An 18,984-nucleotide genomic window follows, 5' to 3' on the forward strand; every position below is an offset into this window, starting at 1 on the left:
GCTGCGGACCGGAAGAACGGGGCTACGCTCCAGGAATGCGGATGCGGAGAGCACATAGTGTGCTCTCCGCATCCATTCTGTCCCCATAGAGAATGAATGGGTCCGCATCCGTTCCGCACATCTGCGGAACGGAGGCAGACCACACTTGCGGACATGTGAATGGAGCCTAAGACAGCAGCACTGTGCTGTCTGAGTGTGAGCTGCAGGGAGAAAGTCACCCTCCCTCCCACCTCTGCAGCTGACAGAAGTTGATTTTTAACTTCATTTTTTCAATCCCTGTCGGCTGAGGAGTGGGAGGGGGCGTAGCCTAACCAGATCGGGGCATGGCTTAGCGGGACCTAGAAGTTGGTTTTTACCTTCATTTTTTTAATCCCCGTTGGCTGAGGAGTGGGGGGGGGGGGGCATGTCCTAACAAGTGTGTCCTTATAAACAGCTCACTCTAAGACAGCAGCACTGTGCTGTTTGAGTGTGAGCTGCAGGGAGAAAGTCACCCTCCCTACTTCCCCTGCAGCTGAGAGAAGTTGATTTTTACCTTCCTTTTTCCAATCCCCGTCGGCTGAGGAGTGGGAGGGGGTGTGGCCTAACCGGATCAGTGGAGTGGCTTAGCGGGACCTGGGGGTGGGGTTTTAAGTTTTTTGAGGGTGGATACATTGTGGCAGGGGGCGTGTCTTGGCTTCTTTCTGCAAGAGTCACGCCCCTCTGGGCACTTTACTGGCTCATTTGCATACCAAACAAACTGGATTTTCAGAGGATAAAAATATCTATTGCTAGTACAAAGGCACATCTTGAAATAAGGTACTAAGTGCTATTAGGCCATGGCTTTACTTCAATGGCGATTATCCTGGTGACAGATTTCCTTTAAAGCTCACCTACAGCAGTGAAGAAAAATGGCTGGGTTGTTATGGAAACCTGGAGTAAAACTGTGTATGTCAAGTCTAATGGCCTGCGAGCTTCTATTGGCTAATGCATTTTTTGTGAATATCTCATGGAATGGTACGTCCTAGAGAGCTGAGACCTGGTCTAAAACCTGTCCGGACACCTCATGTCCCTGTGTGCCATAAATGCGATGGTGCGGATTCCTTTAGTGGACATACATAAATACACACACACATATACACTCATCTTTATATATTATATACAGTGAGGAACAGAAGTATTTGAACACTCTGCGATTTTGCAAGTTCTCCCACTCTGAGAGACAGAATAAAAAAAATGAAAATTCTGGAAATCACATTGTATGATTTTTAAAGAATTTATTTGTCTTGCGCTGCTGAACATAAGTATTTGAACACCTGGGAAAATCAGTGTTAATATTTGGTACAGAAGCCTTTGTTTGCAATTACAGAGGTCAAACGTTTCCTGTAGTTCTTGACCAGGCTTGCACACACTGCAACAGGGATTGTGGCCCACTCCTCCACACAGATCTCCTGTAGATCCGTCAGGTTTCGGGGCTGTCGCTGAGCAACACAGCGTTTCACCTCCCTCCAAAGATGTTCTATTGGATTTAGGCCTGGAGACTGGTTAGGCCACTCCAGAACCTTGATATGCTTCTTACTGAACCACTCCTTGGTTATCCTGGCTGTGTGCTTTGGGCCGTTGTCATGTTGGAAGACCCAGCTATGACCCATCTTCAATGCTCTGACTGTGGGAAGGAGGTTGTTGCTCAAAATCTCACAACAAATGGCCCCTTTCATCCTCTCCTTAATACAGTGCAGTTGTCCTGTCCCCTTTGCAGAAAAGCACCCCCAAAGCATGATGTTACCACCCCAATGCTTCACAGTAGGGATGGTGTTCTTGGGATGCAACTAATCCTTCTTTTTTCTCCAAACACGACGAGTGAAGTTTAGACCAAAATGTTCTACTTTGGTCTCATCTGACCACATGACTTTCTCCCATGCCTCCTCTGGATCATCCAGATGGTCATTGACAAACTTCAGACAGGTCTGGACATGTGATGACTTGAGCAGGGGAGCTTCCGTGCAATGCATGATTTAAAACCATGACGGTGTAGTGTTCTACCGACAGTGACCTTTGAAACTGTGGTCCCAGCTCTCTTCATGTCATTGACCAGCTCCTCCCTTGTAGTTCTGGGCCGATTCCTCACCTTTCTTATCATCAGTGATACCCCACGAGGTGAGATCTTGCATGGAGCCCCAGTCCGAGGGAGACTGACAGTCGTCTTTAACCTCTACCATTTTCTAACAATTGCTCCAACAGTTGATCTATTTTCACCAAGCTGCTTGGCAATTGCCCGTAGCCCTTTCCAGCCTTGTGGAGGTCCACAATTTTGTTTCTGGTGTCTCTTGAATCTTTGGTCTTGCCCATGGTAGTAGTTAGCATCTGACTGACTGTGGGGTGGACAGGTGTCTTTAAAGAGCTCAGATAGGTGCTACTAAATTAGATTAATGAGTGGAGTAGAGGTGGACTTTTTAAAGGCACAGTAACAGGTCTTTGAGAGCTAGAATTCTTGCTGTTTCTCAGGTGTTCAAATACTTATGTTCAGCAGTGCAAGACAAATAAATTCTTTAAAAAATCATACAATGTTTTTTAAATTCTGTCTCTCAGAGTGAGAATGCACCTACAATGTGAATTTCAGACCTCTCCATGATTTCTAAGAGGGAGAACTTGCAAAATCGCGGGGTGTTCAAATACTTCTCTTCCTCACTGTATATATTGTGACACAGTGAGAGGTTTTGTCTGGGAAAACAGGTATTTTTCTTCCAGCATGTGCTGCTGGGCTGATTAACAGCCAGGTGAGGTCAAATACCGGACCGGATTTAAAGTGCCGCTCTGGGTTTTGGCAGCACCTGGCTGTCCTTAAATTGGCAGCTGGGCTCAGAAGCGAGGTCTCTGTCTAGGGATCTAGGAGCCTTGTGTCTGGATGAAGGCTTGCTACCTGTTTGGCGTGAAAACAGGTTGGTGCTGCTATGGTCAAGGACTCTTTGAGGCAGAATTGCTGCATGGTGTGAATTACCAACAACACCGCAAGGTGACTTTTTGTGTGATTATTTATGACTGCTTGTTTTGTCACTTGCCTAAAGTGTAAATAAAACACTAAACTGTTTGATCCAAAGAACTTGTTGTTGCCTCTATACTGCGGCCACTAATCCTGTCTCCCAGAGCGAAACCCCACAATATATGTGTATATATATATATATAATTGTATCTGCTAATCAAAGTACTTCCTCTCCTATGCAGATCTATGTGTCTCAATGATTTACTTTACTTCATGGTTTACTTTACAGAATGCAAGCAAACCTGTGTTGTCTAGTCCAGCAGTGTTAGTTCTGTTCCACCTCTTTTTGACATCCTATAACTAATGTGGTTGAAAATGTATCAGATAGAAGACAATACCACATGACTGTAAGATCTGACTACACAGGGTTTGTTTGTAGTCAGTAACCATGGAGATTCGTAGGTCTGCTTAGAAACCATACACACAAAATGAATCTGCCATAGATGTACAGTAAAGGAGTGATACAATGTTTTTGTAAGTGTACTCACCATTTATTAACAATAACAGCACACAGTAATTAAAGGGAATCTGCCTTAAAGGGGTGGTCCCAGAATGAACACTTAGCCCTTATCTACAGGGTAGGTAATAAATGTCTGATCAATCAGGTACCACTGAAAGGATCCCCACCGGCTGTGAGAACAGGGGTCCTATTTAAACATAGTGTCAGCCATGTATGTGTGCCTGACCCTCCATTCAAACAGACAATGTGGGACCCCCATTCTTGTGATCGGAGGAGCTCCCAGTGGTGGGACCAGAGCAATCACTTACAGTATCACCTATCCTTTACATAGGTGCGAACGCTGCTAAATGGCAATTCTGGAACAACCCACTTCTATTTGTCTGGATAATACATTTGTGGTTCTTGGAGCCTCCAAGGGGCCATATACCTCAGCTTCCCTAATCTTTCACTTAAACGGGTTCTGCAGTTTTTTTAATCTGATGATCTATCCTCTGGATAGATCATCAGCATCTGATCGGCGGGGGTCCGACAGCCGGGACCCCTGCCGATCAGCTGTTTAAGAAGGCAGCGGCACTGGCTTCTGAATTGACCTGCGGTTTGCTGCGATCACCGACACGGGGGGTCGGAACTACACATGAAGTACCGGTACATCATGTGTCCTTAAGTACCAGGACATCATGCCGTACCGGTATGTCATGTGTCCCCAACAGGTTAAAAGGGTTTTGCCGGATTTTAATATTGATGACTTACTCTTAGGACATTGCAGAGGTGAGTAGGTATAACTACAAGAATCCTCCCATTCACTTCTATAGGACGGCTCTGTAGTATACACTTGAATAGGAAGGAGCCATCCCATTGAAGTGAATAGGATGGCTTGTAATTAACCCTGCTCACCGCTGTGATGTTGCCGGCGAGCAGGTAAACAATGAAGGGAAGGCTGCAGTCGCATGGAGCATAGACTTCTCTTCAACTAGCTGATAGCTGATAGTCAGGGGTATCGGGTGTAGGACCCCTGCCGATCTGACATTGATTACCTTTCCTGAGGATAGGTCATCAATATTAAAATCCTGGAGAACCCCTTTAACTGTGACTAAATACAGGATTATTAACACTTCTTCAAACTAATTGAATTGATTGCTGGTGGAAGCCATCTTCAAATTCACCGACTCTCCAATGTATGTTTTTATGTATCTGCAGTACCCCAGAGCATGTTATACATCTGAGTGGGGTTCATTCTGCAGCAAACCCTGTTCAGATGACTGCGGATTCCGAAGCCAAAAGCAAGGGGGTTATACCATAGTAGCAAATAGAAGTCAGGTCAGGACAGGAAAGAAGTCAGGAACAAGGATACATGGGCCCCTCTACTACAGTATATAAGAATGCACCAGTATTATAAATGGCAATAATACACGGAGGGGTGATGTCACAGATTCTGTACTGGGTTCCAGGAGCTTCAAGTCCTCTCTTTTTGACTGTAATGATTATCCATAAGTAACTAGCGGGTTGTTTTCATCAATAATGTGATTTTGATAAATTATGACCTCTGAAAATATCTGTAGGGGTTCATAAATGATTTTAAATGAACGTCACTATTCAGATAATATGATAAAGTCCCTATGAAGGAGACTCGGCAGCAGCCAGCCCTGTGTGCTCCTCATTGGTAAATGGTGACGTTTATTACATATTACACTGTGACCCCAATCTGCTATACAGAGGTGGCTTCTGTATTTACTGATTGACATCATACATTTCCATAGAGACGTTTGAATAATGAGTTTCTTTGCATAATGTGAGATTCGATCGATCCACATTTTACCATTTTCCTCTTATGTACCAACCATTGTGCGACTGGCTGATTTATTGCAGACTGGAGATCGCCTGGCACACTGCTGCTGGGGTTATTTAGCAGCGAGGGGCTGTCACACGCCAGCGAGAAATCCTGCACTTCATATTTTATGTGCATCTTTAGTTTCTGTGGAAATTCAGACAGGCAGAAGGCTCAGGTCTATGACATTCACCACTCTTGACAGCACTGTCAACAGCAAAGTGGATAGTATTCCTGTCGAAGATTTCTCCAGCTTACCTAAAGTCTAATTTCTGCCAAATTGTTAGTAGGAAACCTTAAGCTGACTGGCAGTGGAGCATAAAGAAGAGTTTACCTTAGTAAGATTAAACTGGGCCCCCATGAAGGTGCTAAGTTTTGCCATCCAGGACACTCTTTCATGACCTTTGGGTCAATTCACTTTTGCTTGCTTGGAAGTAATGAAGCTCCTCAAGGGAGGGATTTACTGCACTACCCCATAGCAAGGGGAATGGGACAAACCAGCTGGGTACTCTTACTCCTCAAAAGCAACATATGCGTGACCATTAGGGTACACACTCCTATATAAACAGGCATGTCAGGAGAGGTAACAGGTCCTCTTTAACAAGTGAGAGTTGTTCCAGCACATCTGGCGGTTGGACAGTTAAAGGAAATGCGTCACCAAAAAATGTATCTGCCAGTCAAAACCAGATAAAAGTGCATCTCCTTTTTTTCTAATCTGTTTTTATTTTCTGATTACAGATTTATTTATTCTATTTCCTAAACATGACTATGGGGGGAAGGGGGGGGGGGGGGGGGGGCATCTTGCCGAAGCTGTTCTTTGCATTTAGAAAGCATTAAGACACAATGGTCAGTGACTTCTATGTGAGAGTTTTCTAGGCATGATCTGTGACCTGTGCAGAGGTCATTGTACAAGGGAAGAATAGATAAGCTGTGACAATCGCCTATTGTGGAGGGTGGATCCTGTCTTTTCTATACACAGAGGTGATATCGTTACAGGCAGGATTAGAATGACCGATAAGCAGGTAACTGCAATAAAGTGATCTGTGCAGCCCAAGAAGTGGCGCCTATTAGGCTTAGTGGCCAAAGCAAAAACTGCAGGATGTTTTGGTGTTTGTTTAATTATAGATATTGACATGAAAAATTAAAAATAACCACCAAAATTCTATAAAAATATGTTAAACATAAAAATGTGTTTCAAACACTAGGTCATTTTCTGATGACTCATTCCCTTCAAGACATAGGACTTTGACCCCCGCTGTAAGTGAAAACTTTTAGTACATTGAATGGCAATGAAAATAGTGGATCCTTGGCCATACATCATATGAGAAGAAAAGATGACCAGATTAGTTTTATTCTTCTGGAAGTATTACAAGAAGATCCATCAGAATGAGATTTATTAAGGCTACAAATGGATATCTCAGAATGTACCCCTGACAATCCATCCATCCCAATTCATCCGATATCTACTGTAAGAATAAAATAGCAGTTCAGCCCATGAATTCATAATACCTATAGCCCATCACATACTGACAATTCAACCAAATTTGCAGAATATGAAAACTGATACATTAGCAATTCAGATACAGTAATCCTCTACATGAATACGCAGATAGCAAGCTAAATAGAAATCATCCATCCTATCTGTAATACCCCAGAGTGGTATTACCATTTCTTCACTCTGCTACTGTCTCTAATTTCTAACCACAATGTCATCTGTGTATTTATTCCAGGTCCTTTGTCACTGTGCATTTGTAATATTGCTCTGAAACAGTTATGTTCATGTAATGTTCCTGGTTGTCGAGCAGATGGCAGTGTGTGTCTGGCAGAGAGAGATTCTTCTACCATTCTATTCTCCTCCTTTTGGGCAGAAGTGGGCCAGTCCTGTTTCCTACCAATGTGAGAGGTTGCAGTTCTAGTTTATTGCAGTCTGGTCTAAACAGTGTAGCTGAAAAGATGCGCCAAGATGTAGCAGCAAGGGGAAATGTCCCCCTCCTCCACCAGCAGTCCCTCCAGAGGGAAGCAGCTCATAGAGCACCATGACTCCTTGCAGACTTAAGCCAAAGGCACCCTACTCCAGAGATACTAGAACAGTTCTAAAGTCCATCTGCCAGAATAGAGCCACACCACTCGGTATTCCTAAAGACCTGGGACACAATCGGCCCTGGGGGGGGGGTGGCACATTTCATATGCATTATTGTTGAGCGAATCAAAGTCCTCAAAGTGGACTTCGATTGGAATTTCAGGATAAATTTGATTAGTTGCAAAGTCAAATTTCTTCGTGCTTCATAGTAGTGAATCAATTTAACCTGAAATATTGTAAAAAATAAATAAAAAAGTCATGCTTTCCTGATCGATTTGCTCGCGACGGGCCGACTATCACCATCTCGCTTGTAGATTTCGCATGAAATCCCGTATCGTTGACATATGACGTCACCACGCCAGCTGGCATGATGACATCATCACAGGACACACAAGATTTTGCGCCAGATCTTCAAGCAAGATGGTGGCGGCTGGCCCCTCGCAAGCAAATGGATCAGTTATGTATGATTTTTGTTTTATTTTAACACTATTTCAAGATAAATTTGAATTGTCACGAAGCCAAATTTACTCGTGCTTTGTCGTAGCGAATCTATTTAACCTGAAATAGAGTAAAATAAATCATACCTAATCTTTTTGTTTGCGACCGGCCAGCCACCGCCATCTTACTTGCTGATCTTGCACGAAACCCTGTGCACGGTGACGTATGACTTTGCAAACAAATGGATCAGGTAAGTACGATTTTTTATATATTTTTATTTATTTATTTTACATTCTGTTATTTATATCAGATGCCGCAATCAGCAGTAGTTCTTACAGTAGTTCATTTCCTATACATGGTGAATTTTGATTGCTGTCTTTCAGCCAGGACTGGATTTGAAGACACTTACAGTATGTGCCTGGTAGTGTTATATGGAAAGGAAAAAATAAATTCCCTTATGTGCGGACTGCGTTCCAACTCGGTTCTGTATACCAAGGAAATGTAAGAGAAAAAGGAAACTAAGAAAGTTAGGTATTTTTTATTTTACAACTGCCGGTACAAGGTGCACATATCCAAGAGCCAAGGCAACCTACGCCCGTGGATTGTAAAGTTGTGAAATAAAGGCTACATGTTTTTTCTGGATCTTTTCCTGTTACATTTCCTTATTATCACGCCTCCCAACTTTTGAAAATGAGGTACCACGGCCCTTCTGGGTCCGTGGGACTGCAAATGACATCTGGAAGTTTTTCGACAGATCCGGGACAGTTGAGAGGTATTATATGGAGGTCTCTCACAAACTTACCGCATCACATCCTAGCACTGTATTCTTCTGGTCTCCTCAGTGATGTTGCCAGATTGGGTGGCCAGCATCTGCGTCAGCTGCACAGTCCTATTGCCATTTGATCCTTATTCAGCTCCACTGTTCCTCCCATGCTACTTGGGTTCTGCTGTGCTAACAAATCCAACAATTGTTGCTACTTAAGAATTAATTGTCCTTCAGCCTTCTAGGTCTCGCTGGGTCTACACCTAGACTTTTTGTAGCACTTTTAATGGATTAAAGATGGCACACAAGAAATAAAATGTAACTTTTATTACTACAGTTAGGGACATTAAACAACACTTCAATCAAAAGCCATTAGGCTAGAAAAGCCAATACATATCAAGCACACTAATACAATCTCACACACCACACACTAAGGCCTCTTGCCCACGAACGTAAAGGCCTGCAATGCAGAGGAACCGACTGTGGGGCAGCCGCATGCGGATCGCAGACCCATCCACTTGAATAGGGTCTGCGATCCATCCGTTCTGAAAAAATTTAAAACCAGTTCTATTTTTTGGCGGAACTGAAGACCATGCACTGCATCTCTGGATTTGCAGACCCTATCAAGTGAATGGGTCCGCATCCGTGATGTGGAATGCACATGGCTGCCGACCTGTGTATCGCGGAACCGCCGTATGCGGTCCACAGCACGGAGCCCTTACGTTTGTGGGCAAGAGGCCTAAGGCACACACTCCAGATATTCTTTTTCTTAACTCTGTGGTATAACTCCTTTAAAGGGAACTTGTCACCGGGATTTTGTGTATAGAGCTGAGGACATGGGTTGCTAGATTGCCGCTAGCACATCCGCAATATCCAGTCCCCATAGCTCTGTGTGCTTTTATTGTGTAAACAAAACAATTTGATCCATTTGCAAATTAACCTGAGATGAGTCCTGTCCCTGAGATGAGTCCAGCATGAAGGAGCCCAGCACCGCCCCGCATCCTCAGAATCTCCTCCTTGCTCCCCGACGTCAGAAACCTAGAGCGCTGTAATCTCGCGATGCGCGAGCTAGTGCATGCGCAGTGTCGTCAGTGTTCCTTCCCTGTGCCGGCATCAACCTTAGGGAATGAACTGCGCATGCGCTAGCTCGCACATCGCAAGATTACGGCGCTCTAGCTATCTGATGTCGGGGAGCAAGGAGGAGATTCTGAGGATGCAGGGCGATGCTGGGCTCCTTCACAATGTGCATAATAAAAGCACACAGAGCTATGGGGACTGGGTATTGCGGATGTGCTCGCGGCCATCTAGCAACCCATGTCCTCAGCTCTATACACAAAATCCCGGTGACAGGTTCCCTTTAACAGCTGTCAAATTCATTCTGCTTTGCAATGGTCTTTGTGGAAACCTTTTTATCAAAAGCATTTTGACCAAAAACTGGCGTAAAACAGTTGCAAGTTTATGCCTCATGCACTGGACCTTGTCCTTATTACAGTCCGCAGAGCAAAGATCTAAACAATACGGACGCCTTCCATGTGCCATCTTCAAAGAAAATCCCAGAAATCCCATCAAATGAAAAGATGTCCTCAATCCAGGATGCGTTTCGGCTAGCATGCCTTTATCTTCCATGTGCCATCTGCATTTTCTCACTCTTATCATTAGAAATGACTATTCTTGTCGGCAATACAGACAAGAATAGGACGTGTTCTATAATGTACGGAACAGACACACAGTGTGACCACCAGACATCTGAGAAGCTCTGACAGATGTTCTTCAGAACTTCCTGCTTGAGGTTCCTTTTGTTTTGCTTTCGTTTTCTCATCTCGTTAGCCTCTCTCAGCTGTCATGTAGTTGCACTGATTGTATCCCTTTAAATCCCTTCCCATACTGCATCACTTTGCGGTTTATACAACTTCCTGGAGTGTGTGCATGCTGGATGCTACTACTGAGTCTTCTACAGATAAATTTGTTCATTCATTTGTATTTTCCTGTTTGCTGGATCCTAGGTGACCCTGACTCCCTCCGTATTAAGTGTAGGGAGCTGGTGGTCATGTCCCCTCACTATTATAGGGTGTTCAGGTGTCATACAGTCGAGGAACGAGGATATGCAATAATCTACCATAGAGATTTTTGCATAGGCTGAGCAGTAAGGGAGAGAGCCAGGTCTGTTACAGTGCTTACCCTCTGGTTCCTTAGTTTTTGATCCAGTCAGTCAGATCTTCATTTTGTGTCTTCTAGTTTCTGTACACCTTCCGTGACACACGGACGCTGACAGCACTATGACATCTGTGTGTTGCCCGTTTTTATTGCGGACACATAGAAATGGGTAAGGCCTCTTGCACACGAATGTATTTTCATTCCGTTTCCGTTCCTTTTTTTTTTTTTTTGCGGACCGTATTCAAAGCCATTCGTTTCAATGGGTCCGCAAAAAAAAATGGAAGGTACTCCGTGTGCACTCCGTTTCCGTATTTCCGTTCCGCAAAAAAATAAAACATGTCCTACTATTGTCCGCATTATGGATAAAGATAGTACTGTTCTATTAGGGGCCAGCTGTTCCGTTCCGCAAAATACGGAATGCACACGGATGTCATCCTTTTTTTGCGGACCGCAAAATACATATGATCGTGTGCAAGAGGCCTAAGGGTCTATTAACACATCAGTATTTTTCGTTTCCAGATTTTCGTTTCGATTTTTGCTTATCCGTGTTTCCACAAAAAACTTCCGTTTTTACCCAGTTGTACATCCGCATCCGTTCCGTTTTTCCACAAAACAACTGAAGGAGGAATATATGTTGTTAGGGTACAAAAGATATATTTTTTTGTCTATTTCCTGGAAATGGATCTACAATTGGAGATCACATATTGATGCTTTCTCAGGTAAATACATCAGCTTGATGTATTCACCTGAGGAAGGGGTAGGTCTGACCCCGAAACGTGTTGTACTTCCATCAATACATTCAAGTTACTTTCACGAAAGCGCCACCAGCGTCTTCCTTTTTTTCTTCCTCTTCACCTCTCAGCTTGATCACTGGATCTTCCAGTACAGGCATCCAATGAACTATATGCAAGTGAGGTTGTTGTGCATGTAGTACAACGCCGTCAGATGAGAGGCTCTCTCTTCCCTGTCAACCTCCCCTGGCCCTCCAGTCCTACACAAGTGGCTCTCTATTGTTTTACCTTATAGGTAGTATTATATGGCCACTAATATAGCTTGTAGTAGTATACACTGTGTGCTAGGTTTGCCTCGGGCACCAATAGATTTTCTCTCTAAAGGACCTAAATGACAGTTTAGCGGCCATATAATGGGCCCTTACCTGCCATCTCTCTCGTGTACTTGTCTGAATCTCACAATAACTTGACTTTCATCTATCCTGAGCCGAGCTAATGTGAGATCAGTGGCAGCGCAGGTCCCAAAGAGGTCCCCGTCGTCCCTTTAAATCCTCCATCTCTTCTCCACAGGCTTCATTATAAACCATTTCAATGGTGATGTTGTGCAGTGTTTGTGGCATTTATTTCCTATCATCTCAGGCAAACTGCTGCTTTTTTACGAAGCCTCTTTGTGTATGTGAGTGCGACAGTGACATGAGGTCACCGGGGCCCCTCTGGTGAGAATGATCTGAAGCAATGTGTGTGTTTAATCAGGAGCTCGGCATTCACAGGGCCCAGGCTGGACGTGATGTGGCTCAGCAGATAAAGGCTTCAGGCTCGGCTTTGAAAAAAAGGCCTATTATGCTGCAGAAAAATGACAGTGAGGTTTTGAGAAGAAGACGTTATTGTTCAGGAGAACATTAGAACATTGCAGAATACAATACAGACCTTCCAGGGATACAATGTAAGACAGGAGCCGTATGCAGCCACTGATACACGGCATCCATTACTAACCCCAGGCCAGGCTGCAATAAAAGAGTCCCTGTCATTGTAAGGGTGCTACACGGGGGCAGCTTGACCCCTCAGTGCACCCCTCATACATCAACAGGATCTAAATTATAGCAATTAATCATCTGTGCAGCTCCGGCTTCCATTTTTTTTGTAATAACACTTTTCCCTCGGGTGCAGACACTCATTTCACTCTCTCCTCGAACCTGCACCCCTGACATCTGCAGATGGAAACCGTGCTTTAAATATTCGAAGGCTATAAAAACTGCAGGACAGGTAAGTGCTGGCCCTTAGAGCATTCATTACAAGCAAGGCTGCAGGCCGGTCTGATTATAAAAGAGCAATTTCACAAAAAAAAGAAAGAAAAACGTTTGTCCATCCAGTTCGGCCTGTCATCCTGCAAGTTGATCCAGAGGAAGGCAAAAAAAAAACCTGTGAGGTAGAAGCCAATTTTCCTCACTTTAGGGGAATAAAAAATTCCTTCCCGACTCCAATCAGGCAATCAGAATAACTCCCTGGATCAACGACCCCTCTCTAGTAGCTATAGCCTGTAATATTATTACACTCCAGAAATACATCCAGGGCCCTCTTGAATTCCTTTATTGTACTCACCATCACCACCTCCTCAGGCAGAGAGCTCCATAGTCTCACTGCTCTTACCGTAAAGAATCCTCTTCTATGTTTGTGTACAAACCTTCTTTCCTCCAGATGCAGAGGATGTCCCCTCGTCACAGTCACAGTCCTGGGGATAAATAGATGATGGGAGTGATCTCTGTACTGACCCCTGATATATTTATACATATTAATTAGATCTCCTCACAGTCGTCTTTTTTCTAAAGTGAATAACCCTAATTTTGATAATCTTTCAGGGTACTGTAGTTGCCCCATTCCAGTTATTACTTTAGTTGCCCTCCTCTGGACCCTCTCCAGCTCTGCTATGTCTGCCTTGTTCACTGGAGCCCAGAACTGTACACAGTACTCCATGTGTGGTCTGACTAGCGGTTTGTAAAGTGGTAGGACTATGTTCTTATCACTGACATCTATGCCCCTTCTGATGCAACCCATTATCTTATTGGCCTTGGCAGCAGTTGCCTGACACTGGTTTCTACAGCTTAGTTTGCTGTTCACTTAAATTCCTAAGTCCTTTTCCATGTCAGTGTTACCCAGTGGTGAGGGTAGATGTTGCCCGGATGGTAGTGCAGTGGTAGCACTAATTATAGTAGATTGTGGGATTTCCTGAAGAGGTGCATTTTTAGGTTGCTTTTGATAGTTTAGATGTTGGAGTTCAAGAGTTTGGGGAATGCCATGAGAGAAATCTTGGAGATGACTGTGTCTGTGAAGAGCAGACAAGAGGAGGGGATGGAGGTCTTTGAAGAATCAGATATTACAGAATGTGTGGGAATCTATCAGGAGGTTGGAGATGTTTGTACAGGACAGGTTTTGGATAGCTTTGCATCCAGCTGTTAGTATTTTTAACTGAATGCAGAAGAGAATGGGAAGTCAGTGAAGGGATTATCACTGAGGAGAGGTGGATTAACCGGGCAGGGGAGCTGAGGATGTAGGCCCACAAGAGTGTTCCATGGCTGGCCACAGAGGTTGTTGCAGTAGTCCTGGCAGGAGATAAGGCATTGTGCAGCGAGCCAGTGCAGAGGATGGGAGTGATAGTAGCCCTTATGAGGTGTTGTGTCACAGTGTAGTCCTCAGGCCATTGCTTCCTGGGGATCAGTGCAGTGGAAAAGTGATTTGAAGAGGTAAATGTATGAAAGTCTCCCTTTACTTAGTGCAAAATATAACTTGTGGCACATCCAACAGTGGTAAATACAAGGTGCAGTTTCTGGCACCAGATGAGGAGGTATAGAGGCTGGTTATGTGGTAATTAAATGGCACTAGCAGGCACTTGAGAATATGATTGCCCACTGTGGGCTTCATGTTTGTCTGTCCTGGTGGTTGTTCTGGGTGAGGGGTGTCTGACCAGTTTTCCCTCACCGGCAGCAGGATCTGTAAAGCTGTGGCCTTGCTGATCACTCTGTTGTCTAGGCACACTAAAGCTTCACTTTAAATGGGCCTCCCATAAGATGATATCAACAGGATACACTGCTGGAGAGCCATTACATTGCAGATCTGAAGTCTTCCAGCAACCCTTTGTAGCAGCTCTTCTGTATTACTGACAGAGGGAGTGAAAATTGGAAACACCACCAGTCAATTTTGTAGACAGTTACATCCACATTCAACAATTGAGAGGCAACAACATTGATCAAAAGTTATTGATAAACTCAAAACAAAGGTTCTGCAGGAGGACGAGGCTTCTTAAATTAGGAGAGATGGACACATGGCTGGAAGCTCGGATTCAAAACCTCCACCTGGTTTTATCAAGTGAAAATACAGACAGCTGAACTTGACAAGGTGAAAAATTAAAACATTGAAAACACTATGTTTTGGAATTACAGAGGTATTATCGATACAAAAAAAAATTATCAACAGGTAAGAACTGAAAAGTCATAAAGCATACCTATCATTTAAAGGGGTTTTCCAGGATCATGAACATTGCCCTGGTGGTCCTTGTTTCTGGAGCTGTAGCAATGACATGCATGACCAACAACCCATGTGATTGCTGAAGCCAGTTATTCCCTGTAGTGGTCATGTGAGGTAGTTGGGTAGGTTATTGCTGCACTGGTACGGTGGGTGAGCAGTTGTTTTTTTTATTTTTATTTTTTTATCTTACATCATTTATGTCCTCTCACACAATTTTCTGGTGACTCAAAAAAAACTTTAAATTTGTTGACAAAAATCAGTTAGTATACCGTAATTCATAAAGATTGGTAATATGTTAAGTGAAGAGGTGTGAATTAAGCTTGCATTCTGTAGCTTCTCTGTAAATATAACAAATAATATTACAAAATTCATCTAAAGTTACATGATAAATAAAAGACAAGGAGAGGGAGGAGGGGTATGGAGCTGCAGTTTGTGTGTAGGAGACTACATACTGGAAATAGGGTGTGACATAATATATGGGAAGTCATCTGATTGGCTTGTAGTGCAGGGCACAGCTCTAGCACAACATTCGGAAGAGCTCAACCCAATGAGTAGTCAGGGAAAGACAAAATTCACACACAGGGAATGCAAAAGGCAGAAAGAATATAGGTAGGACACCTCCTGTAATTACTGATTGAACTATGTCTGATACACATCTACATGTCATTAAGTCTTTAATTTGATGAGGTCTAAAATAAGTTATAAATTCCATGTATCTAGGTGCTTAAAGGGATTGTCCAATTTCAGAGCTATCCGCAGTGCAGCGGTAGCTGTAGAACATGAGCTCTGGGTTTAAAGCAGGACTCAGTAGGCAACAAAAATTATTGCAAATGCAGCCTAAACACATCATATGGTACCTAAATCTTTTTGCGGTTGTCCGCTTTGGACTAAGACTTTCTATATGTCTTAGTTGGGTTAATAGGCATCATAAACTCCTTCTATGCTGAAGTCCTGCTGACATCCATCCATTACAGAGCTAGTCTGCCAGGTAATGCCAAACTTTAATGTTTCACCTTTGATAAAAATGTCATACAGTATGGATGTGCATAGAGGAGTGTCCCCAGTTGAACCTTCTTTATATGCCAGAAGAGAGAGTCCCTCTAAGGAGCACATCTCACTCTGGTGGACCTGGTACATCCATGAATTACATGTACAACCATGTAATTCATGGTTGTACATGTAATCGCATTCACATTCGCGATCAAATGTTCGCGAACCGCCAGTGGCGTAGCGTGGGTTGCCAGCAACCGGGGCAAGCCAAAAATTGCACCCCCCCTACCCCAGGCATGACCCTTTTAACAGATACTGTAGTAGATCACTAGCAGTCCTATGTAACACCACAGATAACACAGTAATAAGTCTCTGAGTACAGATAATGTAGTAGATGTCCCCTGCAGTCCTATGTAACACCACAGATAACACAGTGATAACTCTGAGTACAGATAATGTAGTAGATGGGTGTAAGCCCCCAGAATTCAGAACACACAAAGTGTGACCTGAAGTCTGGGGCCAGGATGCGGCAGGGTGGGCCATATTCTCAATCTCCTCCCCCAACCCTACTGTGAAACAGATATGTGCATGGACATTATTATTACAGTATAATACCGCCGCATACCTGTTACATCCAGTGACGTCTCCTGTGATGTAGACTCTCCTCGACGTCTTCATTCAGAGATAAGACCGCCATGATACTTTCTTTCAGCCGCTTCTCGTCTCTGCAGAGTTTCACAGAATTTTTTTAAGGTTCCTCACTTTACTCTTATCCCCTCCTTCCTGGTGTCTCAACAACTCATCCTCCTGCCCCCCAATACTGGGCTAGAGCCAGACAGATAGTCCCCCATTCCTCATAATATTATTTCCCCTGTATATTATAATGTCCCCCTCTTTGTTAATAATACAATAGCCCCCTCTTTATTATTAATATAATGGCCCCCTCTTTGTTATTAAAGAGGGGGCCATTATATTAATAATAAAGAGGGGGCCATTACATTAATAATAAAGAGGGGGCCATTGCATTAATAATAAAGAGGGGGCCAATGCATTAATAATAAAGAGGGGGCCAATACATTAATAATAAAGAGGGGCCATTACGTTAATAATAAAGAGGGGGGCCAATGCATTAATAATAAAGAGGGGGCCAATGCATTAATAATAAAGAGGGGGCCATTACATTAATAATAAAGAGGGGCCATTACATTAATAATAAAGAGGGGGGCATTATATTAATAATAAAGCGGGGGACATTACATTAATACTAATGTATTGGCCCCCTATTTATTATTAATATAATGTCCCCCTCTTTGTTATTAATATAATGGCCGCCTCTCCCCTCCTCTCACCTAATTACACAGGGTGGGACTCTGAACTCAGGGACAGTCACTGACTGTCACGGACGGTGTACAGGAAACAAGACAAAGCAACATGCATATATGACTCACTGGATCCAAAGCTAAGGAACCAAAAGGGAGACCCCTGCACAAGACCTGAGACTTTCCCTGGCTGCTCAGCCTATGCAAAGATCCCAGAGGTGGATGGTTGCATATCCACGTACCTCGACTATATAACCCCTGAATAGTGATGAGCGGGAGGTGCCATATTCGATTTCGCGATATTTCGCGAATATTCGAATGAATATTCGTGTTATATTCGTCGAAATCGAATATTCGTAATTATTCCAATTATCGCGAATAATATACGAATATATTTTTTTCGCGTATTGCGATTATTTATCTTGATAGTATAAGGCAACGTTCCTATGCTAATTGACTATGGCTAGGCTAATATGTGTATTTTACGAAATTTCGTGATTTGCTCTAACTTCGTCTCTCAGAATATTACGAATATTCTAAAAGACGAAGTTAGAGCAATATTACGAAATTTCGTAAAATACACATATAGATTGTAATTTAGCTAATATAGTGCTATAATCCCTTTTTTTGCCTCTACATTTTTTTTGCCTCTTCTGAACTTAAGTTTTGTAAAATATGTACACTATTAAAAAATATTACTATAGCAGTATATTAGCTTAAATACAATCTATGTGTATTTTACGAAATTTCGTAATATTGCTCTAACTTCGTCTTTTAGAATATTCGTAATATTCTAAAAGACGAAGTTAGAGCAATATTAAGAACATTTGCAAAAGTCGAAATTGCGATGCGAGTAATATAACACGAAATAATCGCATGAAGATTTCAACTTAGCACTGCTATATTCCATATTCTAGCCTAGTATGGAATATAGCTGGGCTAACTTAGCCCAGCTATATTCCATATTAGGCTAGAATATGGAATATAGCAGTGCTAAATTGAAATCTTCATGCGATTATTTCGTGTTATATTATTCGCATCGCAATTTGCGAAATTTCGTAAAATACACATATAGATTAGATTGTAATTTAGCTAATATGGAATATAGCAGTAAGTTGAAAACGCCACTGACTGGAGCAGCCAGGAAGCCAGGAATCCAAAGGACAGGTAAGAACAACTTTAGAGAAGTGGGAAAGAAAAAAATATAATAATAAAAAAAAATAAAAAATGAATATTCGAATTCGCGAATATATAGAACGATATTCTAAATATTCGCGAAATCTCGAAATTGCGATATTCGAGAAAAAAATTCGCAATTCGAATATTCGCGCTCAACACTACCCCTGAACACCCTACAATAGTGAGGGGACACGACCACCGGCTCCCTACACCAGACACGGAGGGAGTCAGGGTCACCTGGGATCCAGCAAACAGAAAATAACAGATAAATGTTCAGCACTTAACTTTGTAGCAGACTGGAAAACAGGATCAGCATGCACACACACTCCAGGAAGTAGTATAAGCCGCCCAGTAATGCATTATGGGGAGGAATTTAAAGGGAAGCAATCAGTCCAACTACATGACAGCTGAGAGAGGCTAACAAGATGAGGAACTGAACAGCACAACAAAGAAAACTCAAGGAGGAGGTTCTGAAAGGCTTCTGTCAGAGCATCTCAGCTGTCTGGTTGT

This window comes from Bufo gargarizans, chromosome 1 (genome assembly GCF_014858855.1).
Source record: "Bufo gargarizans isolate SCDJY-AF-19 chromosome 1, ASM1485885v1, whole genome shotgun sequence".
In the NCBI taxonomy this organism is placed as follows: domain Eukaryota; kingdom Metazoa; phylum Chordata; class Amphibia; order Anura; family Bufonidae; genus Bufo; species Bufo gargarizans.